Here is a 20,039-nt window from a genome sequence, read left to right as displayed (position 1 = left end):
TTTAAAACTGGTGTAAGGAATAACTATGTTCATGTTTAAGCATATATGATTAACCGTTACAAACGTTTTTGACATACAGAAATGTTGCCACAAACATAACTGCTGTGGTTATTTCCTCATTACCTTTGTTTTGGTTAGGTACCACTGTGGTCCGGAGCAGAGGCTGATGGGTAACATTAAACTACTCCGGTCTCAGTCAGCAACGGCAAACAGAGACAGATATGATGGAGACGAGACATTAAACTAGTGGGAATATTGCTGCAAGTACCGTCATAATACAGTCAGTCCACCTACCAATGGTTTAAAATATAGCGGACCTCTCCAATTATATTTGTGACCCCTGTTTCAAGAAACAAAGTACCAAAGGGGGAAACTGCAATATTAGAATTAAATCAAAGATCTGCGTAACATTGCGCTGCAGCTAGGACCGCGGAGACTGATGGGTAAGCAGGTCAAAGAAGCAGATTTTACACCAAGGAATACAGTAGACTAGCAGTAGTACAACTTTAAATTAAAAAATAACGATTAAGCTATTAGCTGTTGTTTGTGTGTTTAATTCAGCTGAAAAACGTCGAGCTCGTATCCAGTCTCCAGATTAGGTGTAAAAGAAGAGCTTATTCTACGTTGACTGAAATCACAAAGAAAAGGGCAGCAGACAGTACCAAAGCAGAAGCTGTCTGCATACCGCGATGGCTGATGGGTATGAAAATAAGTACTATATGTGGAATATGTTTAATAACTTAAAACGATGGGGAATATGCTTTGTTTAATATAAAGCATGAAAAGTAATTAGGGGAATGGAACAAAATACGTTAGATATGACAGTAAAAAAAACGGTGTAACGGTGGTTTTCTTCACTTTTCAAACAGCACAACGAAGTGGCTGATGGGTAGCAGAGAACACTAAGGAAAAAGGGAAACCATGTAGCGTTTTAAATACCAATGGCATGTGTTTACGATGAGGAATTTTCCACACTGTAGAAGTAAAATGTAAATAAATTGATATTTGAGAGAAAGGGTTAGCTTGGTGACAGCATTAATTGCAAGTGCATAGCAACAGTGTCACGTGACTGCCACATTCGTCTTTGTGGGTGGGCAAAAAGGTGTATTTGATACCTAGGTAGATAACACAGTATTTTATTATTCAGTGTGTTGAAAAAGCTACTGTTTGCATCTTGTTACTTTTTCATATTATGTTATAGTTAGATATTACATAACTGTAATTCATTTTCAGTGTATTTTTATTTTTTAATTCAGGTACTGAATGAAATATGCAGATGAATAAATGGCTAAAGCTTGTCCTGAGGTCTGGGCTGCCTTTGTGTTACTCCTCTAAATTCACCATCCAGGGAGAGGATGCCATCAGCTCTGTCAACACCTGCAGTTCAGTTGTAGCATCTCCATCAGTCAGGTTTGGAACTGTGTAACTTATTTTTTTTCTAATAACCTGGAGTCAGGCCTTGCTAAACCATAGTACACTGTAGACCAGTGGTTGGCAAATGGCGGCCCGCAGGCCAAATCCGGCCCTCGGACAGGTGCCGTTTGGCCCGCAGATGCCTCCTGGCAGGGCTGTATCAAGGGCTGAGTTTTATATTACTGCAAGGGGTCTTTCATGGGGATTCTGTATGACCTTCATATTTTTCTTGCAAGTAAGCAGAAAATTAAGTGTTTTGCAATATCGATTCCAAAATACAGTACTTGCTGATTGTCATGATACATTTATGCCTTGCTATTGTGCTGGTATGCTTCATTGCATTATGACAAATTCAATGGGAAAGGGCACTTTCCTACAGACGAACGCAGAATAACATAAAACACAATTCGAAATTAGCATACATATTTTTTAATGCTTCATTGCGTTATGACAAATTCAGTAATAAATGGCACTTTCCTACATAGACAGGAATGCAGAATAACGTCAAACAAAATTCAAAAGTAGCATACATTTTTATTTTAAATGCTTGATTACATTATGACAAATTTAATGAGAAAAATGGCACTTTCGTTCTGTGATCAGCTTTAGAACACCAGGTGTGATAGACATGACATTGATACGCAGGCAGCCCTCCAAAGATTCTTGCGTCAGCCTGTTTCGTGCATCTGTTTTTAATATTGCATTCATTGTGGAATAGGCTGCTTTGCATGTGTAAGTACAGGCGATCCTCGACTTACGACGCTCTGCACTTACGACTCTTTTGCATTATTGCCCTGCTTCGACTTTACGACATCGATACGGCATTTACGACACGGAGAGACCCGAGCATGCGTATACTCGGTGTCTGAACTGCAGTACATGTGGTCGCCCTGACTTAGTCTAGCTTTTTTTTTTTTTTTTTTTTTTTTATGCATGTAACTTTTTTTTTTTATTTGCCGTTAACAATGTCTGATAAGAGCAATTGACTCAAAACGAAACCTAAGATGTGAACTCTGTCACATGATGAGGGGCTTAACTTCAGGCAATTGTATTTCCTGCTAGGAGTGCCACAAACACACTCTGAATACGTCTTTGAAAAGCCCAGAGTCTGTACTTTAAACCACCGGGCTGAGTGTAAAGAGTTAATTAAATATTTGCATGAGTACAATATAATGGGTCATTTTTTTTAAACTGTATTATCTGGCTGAAGAGTCAAGAATGTAACCCCAATTTATAACATTGTTCCTATGGGAAAATGTGCTTTGACTTACGACGCTTCGACATACAACGCAACTTTCAGGAACCAATTGTGTCGTAAGTGCGAGGACTGTCTGTAGGTCCAAACATGGAGAGCACAAACAGAGCCAGGGTTTATCTGTCTGGACATACATAGGCGGACCAGAATGATTCCAGATTTGCTTTGTTAATGAATTCAGTTTTCAGCAACGACGATACCTGCAGATAAACTGCTAGTAGCTGCTGCTTCGTCGATTTCAGGAAGGACTTGCTTTGCATGGGACGAGAAATCCCATCGGGGTTTGAAAACAGATGATGGACAAAAATGATTACGTACCTGGGAATAGTGAAGTTGTCAAAGCGAGCACTGAAATGGTCTTTCAGCTGTACAATAAAGTCTGTTATCATTAGGAGTCATTTTAAGTTACTTTTCATTTACAACATATTGGAATGTTAAACTAAACTAATTGGTCTCTTAATAGCTACAACACAGATGCTGTATTATTTTACTAATATTTATTTGAAGGTTGCAAAGACTTACTCATTTTTTTCCTTTTTGTTTTTTTCACCCAGCTTGACCAGCATTTTTTTTTTTTTTTATTGACGAGCCGGTATACCTTGTGCCATGTTGCAACTAGTTTTTTTGGGCGGTCAGGCAAGCGGGGGAAGCAAGAGTATTGCAAGTGGCCTGCTCTGCAGCTGCTCACGGATCATTTGGCCTACCATCATGTTTAATTGCCAACCACTGCTGTAGACTGTTGACACTGAGTTTTTGGGCAGTTAATAAAACAACTAATGCCAAGAAAGAATGCAAATACTGGCACTTTGCTGTTTAATCTGGGAACTTGCTGTACTGTTATAATATGGTAAAGCGTTCATGCTTTAGTTAATTTATTACAAATCCAGAATTAATACCTGTTAGTATTGCAGCATTAGCCAGGCCATGGATACATATTTAAACCAACTATAATTTATTTTTATTTTATTTGAAACTAGCAAAATTGAAATTACAACTGATGACATTACAAAGAGTCCATGTAAATAAAATGTACTCAGTTATGTTTTAACTTTTATTTTTAGGTTTTTTATTTACCTATAAGTGCCTAGATTGGACTGCAAGGAACTATCAGTGTTGTTACCAAGTCTGTGTGTGGATGGAAAGAGCCTGGTGAGTACAGTGCTGATTTATTACTACCCCAGGGTGTGTCATTTTATCCATTTAAACCATGTTTTACTTTCCTTGAAGAACAGTGCACTTTATTTATAAAATTAAACATCCACACATAAGGGGTTACCAAGTGTTGTTGCAGACGTCATTGAGTTAGACTTCGTAAGATTAACAAAAAACATATTTAGTTTGAACTCTTGATTCTTGTAGATGACGCTAATAAAAAAATGAACCAGTAAACTGAGACCACTCGTTTGTTATTTTCGTAATAGTGTACTGCTGTATGTTTTCTTTATTAGGCAATTCTGTATAATACAAGTGTACTGAAGCCCTTTGATGGGATGTAGTGGTTTGTAGGGGGTAGATTATGAGCTGTTACGGATATTCCTTTATCCATATTGTGAGTATCTTAATCGTTTGCAGCCAATAAAATAAAAAAACGCATTAAAAGTAATAACAAATTTAAAACTGAATCATAAAAACAAATACTCAACAAATAATGCCATCAAAATAATTTCCAAGTCTGGATAGACGTCTTGACAGCTAGAGCATTTCTTTTTTAAGTCAAAATATCATTTGTGTAGCTGAAAGCGCTTCACATTCACTTGTTGACATAGCGATGGTTCTGATCGCTTTAATAGTGGTTCTAAGGCACTAGGGATACAGGCAGCTTTGCATTCCTTGTATTCCCAAAATCCTTTTATATTCATGGTGAGAATTGGCACGTCTGAGTCCTCTTCCGGAATCTTTCTTTCCTTAACACCGCCCTTTATCCATGTTAACAGACTTATGTCTAATGCGCTACTCAACACAATCATTCTGCGTTTTAACTGAAACAAGTCTACAAGCTGTGCTATTGAGAACGTTCCCTGTACTGTTTGCAATGCACTCTGGGAGCTGTAGTCTCTCTGAAGTCAACCGCTCGCTAGTTTGGATAGAAAAGGGAGAGGTACTCAAGCCTTAACATGTGATGATTTTCAGCGGTGATATTGGATTAAAAAAAAAGTGATTGTAGATCAGTCTTTTGAATTGAGAAGTGCCGGCACCCAAATGTTTGAAATTGAGAAGTGCCAGTACTGCGTACTGGTGAGTACTGCCCCATTTCAAGCACTATATACACTGGAATGACTGAAATGGAAATAAATTCTGTGGCTACATTCTCCATACTTTATTATTGACACTGGTCCTTCATCTGGAAATTATGGCAGTTGTATTTTAATATATTTTACTTTCACTGAGATTATTTCTTTTTATATATATATATATATATATATATATATATATATATATATATATATATATATATATATATATATATATATATATGGATTTCTAATTGTGGCAGAGCTTTGCTCTGCCCTTTTTAAATTGGCAGGGATGGGGTTAATTTCCCCTACCTGCCAGGGTTTATTATGTTCAGGTGGCTGGGGTTAATTAAGTTAATCATTTAATCAACTAATCAACCCCAGCCACCTGAACATAATAAACCCAGGCAGGTAGGGGAAATTAACCCCATCCCTGCCAATTTAAAAAGGGCAGAGCTTTGCTCTGCCACACAAACATAATATACACACAAGCACACAACTTTTTGGAAAATCTAATTAAGTAATTAAACCTGTCGGCACAACTGGAATGATTTATAAAAGAAATATAAATACGTGCATGTGGCAGAGCAAAGCTCTGCCCTTTTTAAATTGGCAGGGATGGGGTTAATTTCACCTACCTGCCTGGGTTTATTATGTTCAGGTGGCTGGGGTTGATTAGTTGATTAGGTTAATTAACGATCAATCAGCACCCAGCCACCTGACATAAAAGGAGGCCTCTGCTTCTCATTTGGAAAGAGGGAGCTGAGGAAGTAGGTTGGTGTTTGTGGGGTTTTTGTGATTTGTGAATCCAGTGAAGGCATTGCCCAGCCTGGAAACCTTAATTTTGTAAGTTTTGTTTTGTTGTCTTTCTTTTTGTGTTTAAAGATTTTTATTTTTTGCCCTTGTGCACTTTATTTTTGTGTTTATTTATAATAAAATTAGGATTTTTTGAACTGCAGTCTGTCTCTGGGCCTCTATCCACTCACCAGCCTGCCACAGTGCAATTGAAACCATTCAAGCCAAATGTTGGGTTTACTGTATTTAATTGCATACTGGTAGGTTTGGGGTTTGCAGCAGCACATGTTTTTTGTAAAATGTTTTCTGTTTATTATAACTTTCACATTGACGGCATTTACATTCACAAGTCATAACAGTTTTTCTCACAATGTGTTTGACGTACTTTTCAGGAAATGCGTTGCTGTGCTGTTCTGATCTAGGAAAAAAAAGTTGTCCGTACCAATGCAGATTACTCAATTCATAGTAATTTAGGGGAAGGGATATGTCCGTTTCTGCCTAGTAATTAGGAAAAGAACAACTCTGAATATCAGGAAGATTAAAAAAAAAAATAGCAAGAGAAAAGAATTAACTTATTGTGCACATTTCAAATTGACACACATTACTTGTTTGTGTTTTGTTACCTTTCCAACACACACACACACACACACACACATAAAAGTATATAAAATAAAACATCTACTAAGTACAAGTTTTACTACTTAATAAATAGATATGCATAACATCTAAAAGTTTTATTTAATTAAAGTAGTCTAGAAATGTATGTGGAAAATGTGGGAACACGGGGGGGGGGGGGGGGGGGGGTTACAATACAACAAAAGGTTGAGAATAGGGGGATGTGTAAAAATGCATACAAGGTTCCTGAGCAGCTTCATGCACTGATAGTTGTATAGGTGGAGTACCAGGCTGAGCATCCCAATGTTCCTGCACACATCTGCCAGTCCCTGTTCCCTGCCTCTGCTCCGAGAAGCCAGTGACTGCTGGTCTGCAGCTGTTGTTGAAGTGCCAGGCGCAGAATCCGCTTAACACACACACATACACACATTATTATGAAACGTGGATGTCTTGTAATATTATAAACATTCAATCAAAAGTTTTTATTTAAAGCGATACGGTACATTTATGTTGTTTGTTAAATATATCCATTACTTATTGCACAATATGGCAATTAATGCTAACAATTCATTCCAGTTCTGTGCGGTGGAAGAAGAGGTGGAGCTCTGTTGTTCTTGGGACATCGTGAAAGAATTATAGAAAGAAAATACGACTGCTACTACTACAACTACTACTAATAATAATAATAATAATAATAATAAAAGGCTTAAAGTTTGGTTAGTTGTGCTTAACAACATGCATTTATACAAACATTAATAATAGGCTATATGAGAGGTTTACATTTTCAGTCTTCTGGGTTCTTTCTTGTGTGTATGTTTGCTTGCTGAGGAATAACGGGAGATTCCACCAGTTAAACGGGATCTTGACTGCTGAAATCTCGTGAGACAGAAGCATGATTCCTGCTCCGGTTTACTTGGGTTTTTACAGCTATTTTTATGAGAAAGCGATTGATCCTGGGCATAAAGTCACGTTGGCCAAAGGACGGTCACACTGTCATGACTGTGGAGTTGATTTTTACATAAACCCAGCCATTGTCCTGAGTTTGTTCAATTTTATATCAACCTGTGTGCAAATCCATCTCTACAAAACCTGTTTTCCTCCTACAAAAGCTCCCCAGCTATGCTCAGCCATTCAGCAGCCCCAACCAGACAGAAGGCAGTCTGCATCAGAACAATTCATCCCAACAGCCAGCACTTCAAAACAGCAGGAACCTGCTTCAGCCAGATCAATCCAACAACAGCACGCCTTAATTTTTCAAGAGATAAAATATTTTATGCAGCCATTTGCCGATTCATTATCCTCGGTCAATACCCTAGTGAGTGATTTAGGTAAAACGATGTCTGAATAAGCGCAGACCACATTTTTCCTAGTTTCTGATGAAATATTAATGTAGGAATCCAAATTTTTTGCTGGTGATGCAAAAGCAAGTAGACGCGATATAAATGTCCTCCCATGGGAAATAATGCAAATTGCAAAGTTGAAGTGACCCAGCAAGGAAAACAGAGCATGTTTTATGATTGTTTTTTTCTAAATAAGAAATCGAATGTGATTGAGTTTGGACTCAGGGTAGCTGGCTTCAATTTCTTTCCTTGTCCGGAATGATTCCAAGAAATTCCAGTGAATGAAGGGGGCCGATTGTTTTTCTGTCTGAGAGCGGGATGCTAACTTCTGAAAACAAACTCTTGAGTTTAGTAATTGCTTCTGCTGGCAGATCAGATGGAGGGGAGATCAATAAAAAGTCATCAAGCAGGTGAAGCAGAAGTGGAACATGGTAGGCATTGTGCAGTATCCAGCATAATGCTTCTGACAGGGTGTCAAATATCTATGGGGCGCTGTGGCAGCCGAAAGTTAATTAAGTGGCAAAGTAAAACTTTCCAGCATATACCAAACAGGTGGCGAAGAGAAGGATGGATTGGCATTACCTTAAATGCATCTGATATATCTGCTTTAGCAAGCCAGGAACCATGACCTGGTAATTTAACTGAATGAATTGCATCTGAAATAGTAATGTAATGTAGAGAAAATTGATCTTGGGGAATAAACGAATTGATACTGCTGATGCTTGAACCCCGCGGAGCTGATAAATCAATGATAAGATGTTTTTTCCCTGACATTTTCCGAGTTGCTATGCCAATAGGATTAGTTCTATAGACTGGAAAAGGTGGAGCTAAAAAAAGGGCCGACTATAAATCCTTTTTTAATTTAATTTTCAATGAGAAATTGAACTGACCCTGGATCTTGATTAGTAGAATGATGATTTTTACTTTGAAACAAGGAAGAAGGAATTTGGATGAGACCGGTTGAAAACCCGTTTTTTAATCCTTCAATTAAGTAACTGGTGAAATTGATATCAGGTTGATAGTTTTAATTTATTATATAAAGTCAAAATGTTAATGGGAGTGGAGACTATGAGCATCGAAGAAAGTCACTTGCGATTTAAAGGGCAGACTGAGTTGGCATGAGCATCATCACAATTGCTGCACATATGAATGAAATTACATTGCCTGTCTGAACAGAAACCGTTGTTGAACTTCCTCCTGCGAATCTAATTCTGCTCCCGTATTTGTCCTGTCTTTTGGATTGATCGGGTAGAGCTGAGGAATGTATTGGATTGGGAAAGGAAGATCTGTTTGAATAATTACAGGTGGTACCAGGTGCTGCTTTAGAAGTAGACGGTATAGCAGCCTTAGGGCAGAGGGATGTTGAATGACCCGTGGAAGCACAGACCCCACATGCGTTAGCTCTGAGGCTGCTGAAAATCCAGTTCAATAAATCTGGATCGGGTTTAGCCCAGTTGATTAAATGGTTGTCCGAAACTGATGTGGCTGCTGCTTTTGCTGAGAACGCTTTATGATATTCAAAGAACATAGAGAATGGATGGTTTTCTAGTATATGGCCCCAGAAAATTGAAAATCTATCTCCACAGCTAAAATCCACAGCTCTTCTTGAGATTTACCCAATAGTTGCAGCAGCCAAGCTATGGGATCATCTCTGGTCCAAGAAATCGATCTTATTTTATTGTGATAATGTAGCTACAGTTCATATGATAAATAAAGGCCGTTCCAGTTCCCCTCTTATTATGCAATTACTGCGGCGGCTAGCATGGATTTCAGTATGCAACAATTTTCTAATACAAGCTCGCCTTCTACTGGGCATATTTAATAATGCAGCTGATGCTCTCTTTTGTTTACATATAGCCAAATTTCACAGATTGATTCCTACAGCTCTAGCCATCCCCAGCAGCAACTCCTCAGTTCAACCAGCAAATTTTCAACTGAATCCAACCATCAATAAGCTACTTAATTCAGATCAGGATTACATGGCTTCAGCACTTGCTCCTTCTACCAGATCTTCTTACTCTACAGGTTGGGCTTGTTATGTATCTTTCTGCCTTCAAAATACGATCAATCCTACTTCTTTCAACCAAAATTGGATCATGGATTTTATAGTTCATGCAAAGGATTCTCTGCAGCTGGCACCAGTTACAATGAAAACTTTGTCAGGAATTCAACACAAGTTTCGCTTGATGTCTGTTTCTTCTCCAACCTTACTATCAATCCGAGCCATTCGTCTTGTCCTGCAAGGAATTTCCGAGAGCTCTCCAGCTACTTCTACCACTCGCTTGCCTATCTCTGTTGACATTCTGCGCAACATGATTTCAATTCTCCGACAAGGCTGGTTTTCTCCAATTGTTGACCTAATAATGGAAGCATTATGTCTTTATGCATTTTTTGTTTTTTCGAGATGCTCTAAATATACAGTCCCTTATATTTCCAGTTTTCCCACTCTGGGTATTCGCTGCAGCAACCTTACTCATATTCTGGATTCTCATTTTATTCTCTTTCTTCGCATTTCAAGAACTGATCAGCTTCGGCAAGGACAATGTATTCAACTTTCAAAAATTGACTCTACTCTATACCCATATACTTCTATGCTGAAATACATTGCAGAATGTAAACCTAAATCTCCTTCCGATCCCATTTTCATCAGTGCAAGTGGGTCTGTTGTTTCAAGGCATTGGTTTTCTTCTCAGCTCTCTGCTTTGGTTTCCAGAGCAGGTCTTCAGCCACAATTCTACACCCTGCATTCATTCAGAATCGGGGCAGCCACTTCAGCAGCAGGTGCAAAGATTAACCAACATCTGATCAGAAATATGGGACTCTGGACCTCATCAGCAGTCGAAGCTTACATTCGTTCTTCACCAGCCGAAATAGCATCTGTCCATCAGTCCATTGCTAGTATGTCCGGAGTGGGGACGACCTTTATGCCTGGGCTACCAAAGGTTTCCTCCTTTAAAATAAATTAAAATAATATAAAATTAAATAAAATAAAGGGTTTTTTTCCTTCCTACTGTGCAGAGGGTCTTCAGATAGTCAATAGGGTACAGTTACTAACCCCTGTGTCACATTAAACGTTTTTCTTTTGTGTTAGATGTTTTCTTTCTTTTTCTGTTCTAAATGCATTGGTGATTCTCTCTATTTCTTTCCATAAACGTCGTCAGCGGGGAGCTGGGGGTCCATTTTTTGGGGGGTTAGTGATTCCACTTTCTCCAACCCTTTGTTAAGCGTCGCTTCATTTACCTCATAGAGGAGGGTTCTCCTGAGTCAGAGGGGACCCCTGGCCAAACCCCTCCTTTAGCATGCATGATCCTTTGTCTACTTCTCTTTCAGGCTGTGATGCCTCTATTCATGTGGGGATCCCAAGCGTTAGAATCCCTTTTGCTTGTCGGGTCTCCTCAAAGACGATGACCCCTCTCCTGTTTGTGGGGTCTCCTCAGCAACGGAACCCCCCTTCTATTACGTTGGGCTTTTGAAGTGGCTGAACACCCCGCTCTATATGTTCTAACATCTTCTAACTTTGTTTACTTTCCAGTTTGCGCGCCTTTTCTTATGTTGGGTAACTTCAAAGACGGTGCCCTTCTTTGTATGTCGGGTCACCACAAAGACAGTGGCCCCACTCCTGTATGTGGGGTATCCTCAGTGACAGAACTCCCCTACTGCATATGTTGGGCCATTGAAGAGTCAGAACCTCTTTTATGTGTTAATATTACTAACCAATGTTTGTCGGGTTTCCTCGATGACGGATCCCCTCTTTTATGCATAGGGCCTTTGAAGGACAGAGCCTGTCTTTGTATGTTATTCGTTACTAACTTTATGCCCTAAAACATCTCAGCAGGTGGCCATGTTCCACCCTGTGAAATGGCTTTTAATGGAGTATTGCTGACAAAATGCAGTTATAAGGTTTGAGGAATAGTTTTACATTACTTGGCCTTTTGCTAAATGTGCATATGTCTTTCTAAAAAACAAAAAACAAATGGTGGGTATTATAAACACCATGATGCTTTTTTATTTTATTTTTTAAACATTCTTTAGTTAACTTTCCTAGGTTTTTTTTTGCAATATTTCACAACCTTGAGATCTAGAAATCTTGTTTGTGGTTTTCTGCCTAATACCATGTCGTATAAAGCTGTGTGAAATATCCTTAGAAAGCTTTCATCCACTAATCTGGAAGTTTCATTTGTACCTTCCGGACACAGTCAACTTCCAGGCACTTATGTCCCCTACTGAGGGTTCTGTTGCTTACAGATGTAAAGCTAGAGCCTGTATCTAAAAATAACTTTAAATAACTCTCTGCAAGTTGACCTTGGAACAGTCATTCTTGATAATCCTAAGGCAGGGGTTCCCAAACTTTTGGTGATGGAGGGCCAATTTCCGGAGGTTGCATAGGATGGGGGGCCGCACAAGAAAATGTAATGAAATATGTCCCAAATCATACCTTTTTTTATTTCCTATACATCTTTGTATTTAAATTAGGAATGTACATTACTACCACTGCAGCACCAGCAGCTTTGAAATGTATTTGTATCCTGTGTCTGGTGCCACAACAGGCTTAGGTTTGAGCACCAATATCATGTTGTCACATCTTACATTGTCCTGGTCAGAACAATTAAAGAAGATAATACAGAAATGGGTACTCTTCCAACTATACCAGTTAAACTCTTGTGGATTATTCTTCAGTAATGAGGCAGAGTCCATCTTGACTTCTACAACTAAACACTTCACTAAGAACTGAATGTATGCACAGTGAACTTAATTCAAATCTCTGGGGACCATACAAATAGTTTGAGATGTGCAAAATTCAAATTAAACAAATTGCGTAAATTGCCCCATGGTGTGGACATTTAGAGCTATTTTCATAGTAAATGTGCAGAAATAAAAACAGACGTTACTGTATTTTAACTTGATATATATATATATATATATATTTTTTTTTTTTTTTTCTTTCTGAAATCAGTGAAATAATCACACATTTCTATTTAAAGTGCAGCATTAATTATTCATAAATTATCTGCCATTACATTGGCGCTTTTTATGCAATTACATACGATTGCTACGTAACATCCTACTAGCTACTGTACTGTAGCCTAACTAGTCTTATTCAGAAACACTGTACAAAAAAGAAATGTAACAATTTTAAATTGTAGCCGGTACTGTTACTACAGTAGTACTTTCCCTAACAAAAGATCCAAGTTGAACACCAAAACTACAACACTGTATAAAGAGCATTTTCCCGATGTAGTTGAAGTTGAATACAGTTTTACTCTTAAAATAATAAAATAAAATCTACAACAGAAAAAGTGCCTGTATCCTGAACCGAAACATTTCTTGCAGTCATTCTGTTAACATTTCAGAAGCTAGCTGCTACTTCAGCTGCGTAAAGTAATCTAACGTTATTTGGATGGTACCTTCACATCTTGATGTCAGTCTTTGAGCATCTTCCCCCGTGGAAAGCGACAGGAGTCAACAAAATTATAATTTAAGAAAACTAGAAGCGCTTTTTCTTTTCTTAGGAGGTTCTGTGTTATTTTACTTCAGCATGGGAAATCTACTGTGCACTATAAGCGCCATTGTTTTTTTTTTTTTTAAAGGGACAGTACACATATAATGACGGTAACAACTTAATTAATAAACTTGACAGGAAAGGGTCCAGATTTGATCCAAAACATGTCAAAGATGTATGTTAGGGAATGTTTATGAACTTTGATTGCTGTGTATTATTAATTTCCCCCAAATTACATGCACATTTTTAATGAAAATTTTCAGAAAATGTAAAAATAAATGGTCAGAAAGGGAGGGTGGGCTTTGGGGGGCCACGCCAAACGTCCGCACTTTGGGAACCCCTGTCCTAAGGTGTTAGAAACAAAACTGGGAACCTAGTCAGTAAATCTTGTGGGCAAGTTTAACTGTCCAAAAGTCATAAAAGATAGTATAGCTATAACCCGTAGTTCATCAGTGATGTGCCAAAGGCTTTTTTGTTAAAGAATGATTTCTAGGTCTACATAATGTGTTTTTCTAAAACAAATTGTGTTAATTTGACATGAATGCAGGTCAACAATCTGTAGCATTGAGTGTGTGAAGGATATTCATGTTGTACCTGACCAAATATCTTGTTTTTATAGTTAGTGTAGTGATTATTTTGGGGAATTAGAGATTTGATACAGTGAATCCCTGGGTGGTGGTGGTAGTCACAGGCTTGATGTCAGTCTACAGTGCTTAATGGGAGTCTGGCTTTGTTTGTTGGGTGACAACCTCAGGACTGTGGCTGGAGGGGAGATAGGCGCTGCATTCCAAGATTAACTAACTTTTTAAATTATTTGTTTGTATTCCAGTACATTTATCTGGTATTATTTTATAGATAAATATGATGCTTCTGATGTGTGTGTGTATTATTGTAGAAGCTGCCTAAGCACAACTGAAAGAGATGTTGCCCCTCCCTAAATAATTTAAACAAAAAAGCTGCATTACCTTATCACTGTTGCCAACTTATACCTAAACAATTATAATGTTATCCCACCTTTTAAATTGCAGTATATTTTCCTTACCAACTTTATATCAAGCTTGTGCAGTACCATAAAGGAGATTTGGTTCAGTAAACAGACAGCCATTAAACCCGACATAAACAAATAGTCTCAAGGTTTCCATTCCTCACCCCAGTTTATTGTTACTTCCTTTCTCGAGTTTCTTATGTTGCTTTTTGATTTTTGTCTTTTGGTTAAGCCTAGCAGCAGAAATGCTGTGACTCCATTTCCAGGAAAGACATCTCACCCTTCAGCTCACACGTAGACAATGGCCTAATTCTGCAGTGTAACACTGCCCCCTTTTCTGTTAACCATTCAGGCTCTGCAAAGAAATCACATCGGCAAACAAGATCAGTGTTTAAAAAATGCAGGCAAGTAGAAGATGCACAGAAGGGAATGTGCGACACTGTTGAAACTGGTGTAGCTTTCATGGAAGATCTTTTTAATGCATTGCACAAATGAATATATGGGTATGGTAGAACTTCCTTCAGCCCCTACCTTTTTTGTGATTCTTTGTTTTTTTTTCAATCGCCTCAGACAAGAGGCCCAATTGCCTGAGGGCCAGGGGGATTGTTGTGTGACAGCTGATGTTAATTGACACATCTTTCCCTGGGAAAAAGGGGCTCTAGAACCAAGAGGTGTGTAGAAGAGTCAACCCTGAAAAATAAAACAGACCAGCATGTTTCAAACCACAGTGGCACAGTCAGAAAACTGGAAGGTAGAGCATGATTTTATATATACTGTAAGGATTCCATTTCAAATCAGCTTTTTCATTTCTTTGATCAGACAACAAAGTGTAGATTTGACTTGCTAAATGAATGTACTGCATTTTGTTCATGCTTGCAGTGAATTTTAGTGTTTTTTATTTATATTCTGTAAACCATACACAATGCCTGTATGTATTTCACTGTATTTTGTAATTGCTAAAAGCAAAATGCTTTGCTTATGTGTTTGGGCTTATCAGGTTGCTAAACAGGCCTTGTCTTGCACACTGGCAAACTAAGCTTGGTACTGAAAAAAATAACAGTATTCAACTGTGGTTGTTTAGGCCTTCTATTTCACTGTGACTGAAACTACAGTAAGCAGTGATGTTGAAGCAGACAATTGCTAATCAGAAAGATAGAAATTCTGTATTTTCAAAGGCGTGTCAGTGTGCTATTTGGATATAATTTTAGGGGAGAATGTTATAAAATATTTAGCGAGATGGGTGATCTTTCTTAGTCTTTTTATAAGGTTGGCAGTGTATGTATGTGTCTGTGTTTCAGTACAGGTTTCCACTGGCTTTTTGTGGGGTGACCAGAACTGGCTGAAACTGGTTTGAGGCAGATTGAAGCTCATGAACAATACAGTCTCTGAGCTACAGAAAGATAGCTGGCTGCTTAATGGCAGCCAAAATAGCAGAGGAGCCTGCAGAAAAGTACCAGCTCCAACAGTATGGTTGCACACTAGGCACACAATTTTGGGTATGTGGCTAATGCAGTCATAGACATCATATTTTAATATGGATATATGAGATGAAATGGAGTAATTTGACAGTGGATGTGAAGTGGATAATAAGAACATCAACGTGGATATGACCCTTTTTGGCCTGACCTGGTTGAGATGTGGAATTATTTTGGGGGGGGTTGTTAACTGGTGTGGTGTTTGCCTGGGGGACTGGAGCATTATGGTGAGGAGTAGCAGATTTGTGGATTTGCATGTTACACAAATAATTGTGTTGTGTTTGCACTCGTGTCAGTTATAAAGGAGCAAAAGCATGCTGAAAAAGTCCTACAAATCTATCTATCTATGAAATATGAAAAAAAAGGATGTGTGGCATTTTTTCTTGCACTTCTCCTTTTCTTGCCAAAGGCCTGCATACGCCGAGATCTTTTAACCCACCTAGAGCATCAGTGTGCATACTGCCTGTAGCCTTGAATAGAAACCATGCTGAGTGACAGATTAAGAAAACAATTTTAAGATATGATGGCCTGGAATCCAGTTTTTGTATGCATAGTTAAAATGCTTATTTACAAAATATTGCAAACCTTTAACAATGAAGACTAAGAGTCCATATATACTCAAGAACTGGGCAGGCATGCACCCTACATGCATTGTCTGTAAGAGTTTTTATTCTTGTGTCATTCATCATTCACGACTGTGTTTTAGTGGATGTTTTCAATGATTAGGAAGTACTTTGCTTGCAATTCACATTCCTGGAATTCCTGAGCAAAACCAGGGACCCCATGTTACTGGCTTATGTAGGTACAGAGTACAGCACACAAAATGGCTGGGGTAAATTTACACTTGCCAGAGCAGTAATATGTAGAGTTTAGATGAAACCTGATCCCTGACAGCAAAGCTGTACAGTAAAATTATAAACATATAACAGAAAATCCCATTGACATCTAGTGTTTTGTGATGAGCAGTGTTGTAAAAGTGTTCTGACTGACGGCACAGGAAACAGTGAATTTTTAGAAGAAACAAGCAGATGGTCATATTCCCAGATAGTTGTTGAGTGTATTATTATTATTATTATTATTATTATTATTATTATTATTATTATTATTATTATTATTATTTGGTAGGCCTAATATTGAATCCAACATCCAGGTTGTAGTAGTGACGTATCACTAATGCTGGTCATTAAGAGACAGTAAAGGTTTTTCCTCGGGATATAAATTAAGCTATAGAATTGCTGGTAATCCGATTGAGAAAATATATAATTTGAATGAACCATTATATAATTACTTACACAAACTAATGTTATGATTATCGATATATAGCTATATATATATATATATATATATACTATATATATATATATTATATATATTGTGTTTATAATTTATCACACATGTTGTGTGTGTTGCACACACAATGTATTGGCACCCTACACTTAATATAAGATAATTCAAGAAAACATGTTAAATGCAAGCATTTAATGAACATTGGCCACCAATTAATAGTAAAAAGACCAAATTACCCAATTTCTAGTAGTTTAATAAACAGCCTTTATTAAAAAAAAAAGCACTTTTGTTCATGACAAAAGTATTGACATCTTTACATTAAAAGTATGTAAAAATGTAATAGAACTAATTAAAAAAACATATTCATTGATTGAGAACCAGTTCACAGTAACTAAGCTGCATTATAAAGTCAATAGCCAGAAAAAGGAGGTAATTATTTCCAACATCTGTTGAAGAAGAAAATGTTGGAAACAGAGTAGATGAGGGTCAGGAGAAAGCTATTGGATTTCCGTTTGAGAAATGCACTCATAGCAAACTACAACAAAGGAAGTGGCTGCAGAACAGTATCAAAGAAAATGGAATACCAAAATCAACTGAAACACTTGAAAGAAGTGGACATCCAAAGAAAATTACAGGTGCAGCAGGCAGGGTAATTGTCCCTGAAAAACCCAAGATTAATAGCCATGGACTTAATAGCCATGGACTTAGAAGCATCATGCATAATAGTGCATGAAAGAGCTGTACAAAGGCACCTGAGCTCAGAAGAGTTCTGTACACGTGGACCTCACCGCAAACGACTTTTAACGAAAATGCGTAAAACAAAATAAATAGGAACAGGAATCTGAAGCATTCTTCAAAAAAATTATCTGGTCCAATGAGGTTAGTATAACTTTTCACTAAAAATGGATCACAGTATGTTTAGAAAAAAAAATAAAGGGAAATCCTTCAATGAAGAAAACCTTGTATCTACAGTTAAACATGGAGGTGGTTTGATCATGATATGGGGGTGTTTCAGCATTTCAGGGACTGAAAACATTCATGTGATTGAAAATTGAATGAATGCAGCCATGTATCAAAACATCTACAAAATACAATGATACTATCTGCAGGTAGGCTGCCTGGCACCATTACTCTTCATATAGCTCTAAACTCTGGAATTATTCAAGAAAACAAACATAGAAGTTCTGGATTGACTTTTGCAATCACCAGATCTCAATCCAATAGAAATGCTTTGGACTGGTCTGAAAAATGCTGTAGGCAAGCACTGTGTATCCACTCTGTTTGAGACAGCCATGCAAGACAAAATGGGCCCACCAACAAGATGTAACATACTGGTTATGAATTATCATCAACCTCTGAAAGCTGTAATAAAAGCAAAGGGAGAACACATTAATTACTAAAGCAGGGGTGACAATACTTTTGTCATGAAGAATACTTTAAATAAGTTATTCATTAAATAAATGGGTTGCTTTTTTGATGAATATTATTTGTTAAATTATTAGAAATTGTATTACTACAAAATGCTTGTCTTTAATGTGTTACATTAAATTATCATATAATATGCATAGGGTGCAAATACTCTTGTCTGCAACTATATATATATATATATATATATATATATATATATATATATATATATATATATATATATATATATAGTCTTTTTCTTTCCTGGAACCCTGCTATTCAAGGTGCTACCATTATGCTTGCATCCAGCAATCCTCTTGACCTACTGAAATACCACATTAATAGCTGGTAGGTGAGTTTATATTTATGGGGAAAAGAAAGCTTGCTATTAACATAGAAACCGGTGAAGTTTGCATTTTTAAAATAGTTAAGGAATGAGAGAAAATGTTTCCCTATATTTGAGGATGCACATTTTAAGAAAACAACATCATCATTTGTATGGTTCCTTTTTAATGAAAATGTGTTGTGAATACACTGTAGAATTGAGATGAGCATTTACATATGCAAATCCAGATAAACAAAGTAGACATGTTTGCAATCCCCTCTTAAGTTCGTAATTGAACTCACCCCGTGAAAATTAAATGTTAAGCATATTCTTATGATATTTTAGAGCCATTACCTCAATGGTTGTAAACATATTTTGGTAACAAAACAAAACCAATGATAAAAGTAACCAGTTACTTTTGTGTATAAATCTGAAAGTGAATGCATCAGCAAATGGCCCTCTGTACCTTTAGCCTTTCTCGTATGTTATGAATTTCATAAATCAGCTTACTGTATTCACGTGTGTGCACATTTTCGGGGTGAGAGAAAATCTAGCCTAGTCCTTCTAAATTTGATCTAGTTTAATTGGGATGATAATTTTATGGGGTAGGTTTTTTTCATTGATTCATTTTAACTCTTTATTAATCTCACTCACTTAAAGGTTTAATAAGCAATTTGTCAGCATGCCAGGCTTCAGAAACAGCTTTTAACACCTTGCATCATTTCCTCAAAACAACAAAAGCAAATTGCTCGCAATAAGCGTACTCCCTGACTGCATCTGTGCCGTATTACAGGAAGAAATTGATACAAATGGCAGTTACATCTCTAATTTTAGTTGTCTTTAAAAACTTTGGAGGAACGATACCAATTGTGTGTTAGAATATGAGTATTGTATAAGAATACTATGTAAAGAATTCCTGTTGTGGAATCAGTGTTTTTTTTTTGTTTGTTTGTTTTTTCTCAGCCTTACTGTGCTGAAACAAGAAAATAAAACCTTATTTGCACAGAAAATAATATACTGTTTAGCTTGAATAGAAAAAAAAAAATAATAATTGTGGCCTACTTGAAAAGATTTGTAAACATATCAAATACCTAATGCTGTTAAAGCTGAAAAAATAAAGAATATCTGTATACTGCGTGTTTGGTTGTGGATCGTATAAGAAACCAGTGGAGATCAGAAGGGATAAGAATTCTGCTTATTAAAAATAAGTTGCTAGTACTAGTTCTCTGTGGAGAGACACATTTTTCCTTTGTTAACCACATGAAGGAAGAATCTGTGATGTATGGAGGCAGTGGGGTAGTGGGGGAAGGGAGGTTTGTCTCTACTTGACCTGCAGGGCACGTAACAATCTTTCCTGTTTTCATGAGGCCTGGCTTCGCTGTGCAAGGCAGATTTGCTTAACCATTTC

The 20,039-nt window shown here is 37.4% G+C and overlaps 1 protein-coding gene across 3 annotated transcripts in view; it reads left to right on the top strand.

Moving 5' to 3' along the window:
* Positions 1-210: 210 nt before the first annotated feature.
* The window catches only part of LOC121318135 (zinc finger protein 532-like), a 51,266-nt gene continuing 31,437 nt past the window's right edge, over positions 211-20,039 (top strand). Inside the window, exons 1-3 of one of the 3 annotated variants that reach the window (XM_041254495.1) lie at positions 211-443; positions 1,257-1,410; positions 3,730-3,817. The gene's annotated coding sequence lies outside the window, so the exon portion shown is untranslated. The other 2 variants (XM_041254484.1, XM_041254502.1) reach the window with 2 other exon arrangements.

Source organism: Polyodon spathula, chromosome 1, assembly GCF_017654505.1.
Source record: "Polyodon spathula isolate WHYD16114869_AA chromosome 1, ASM1765450v1, whole genome shotgun sequence".
Taxonomy (NCBI): domain Eukaryota; kingdom Metazoa; phylum Chordata; class Actinopteri; order Acipenseriformes; family Polyodontidae; genus Polyodon; species Polyodon spathula.
This window is presented reverse-complemented; position numbering and strand designations above follow the sequence as displayed.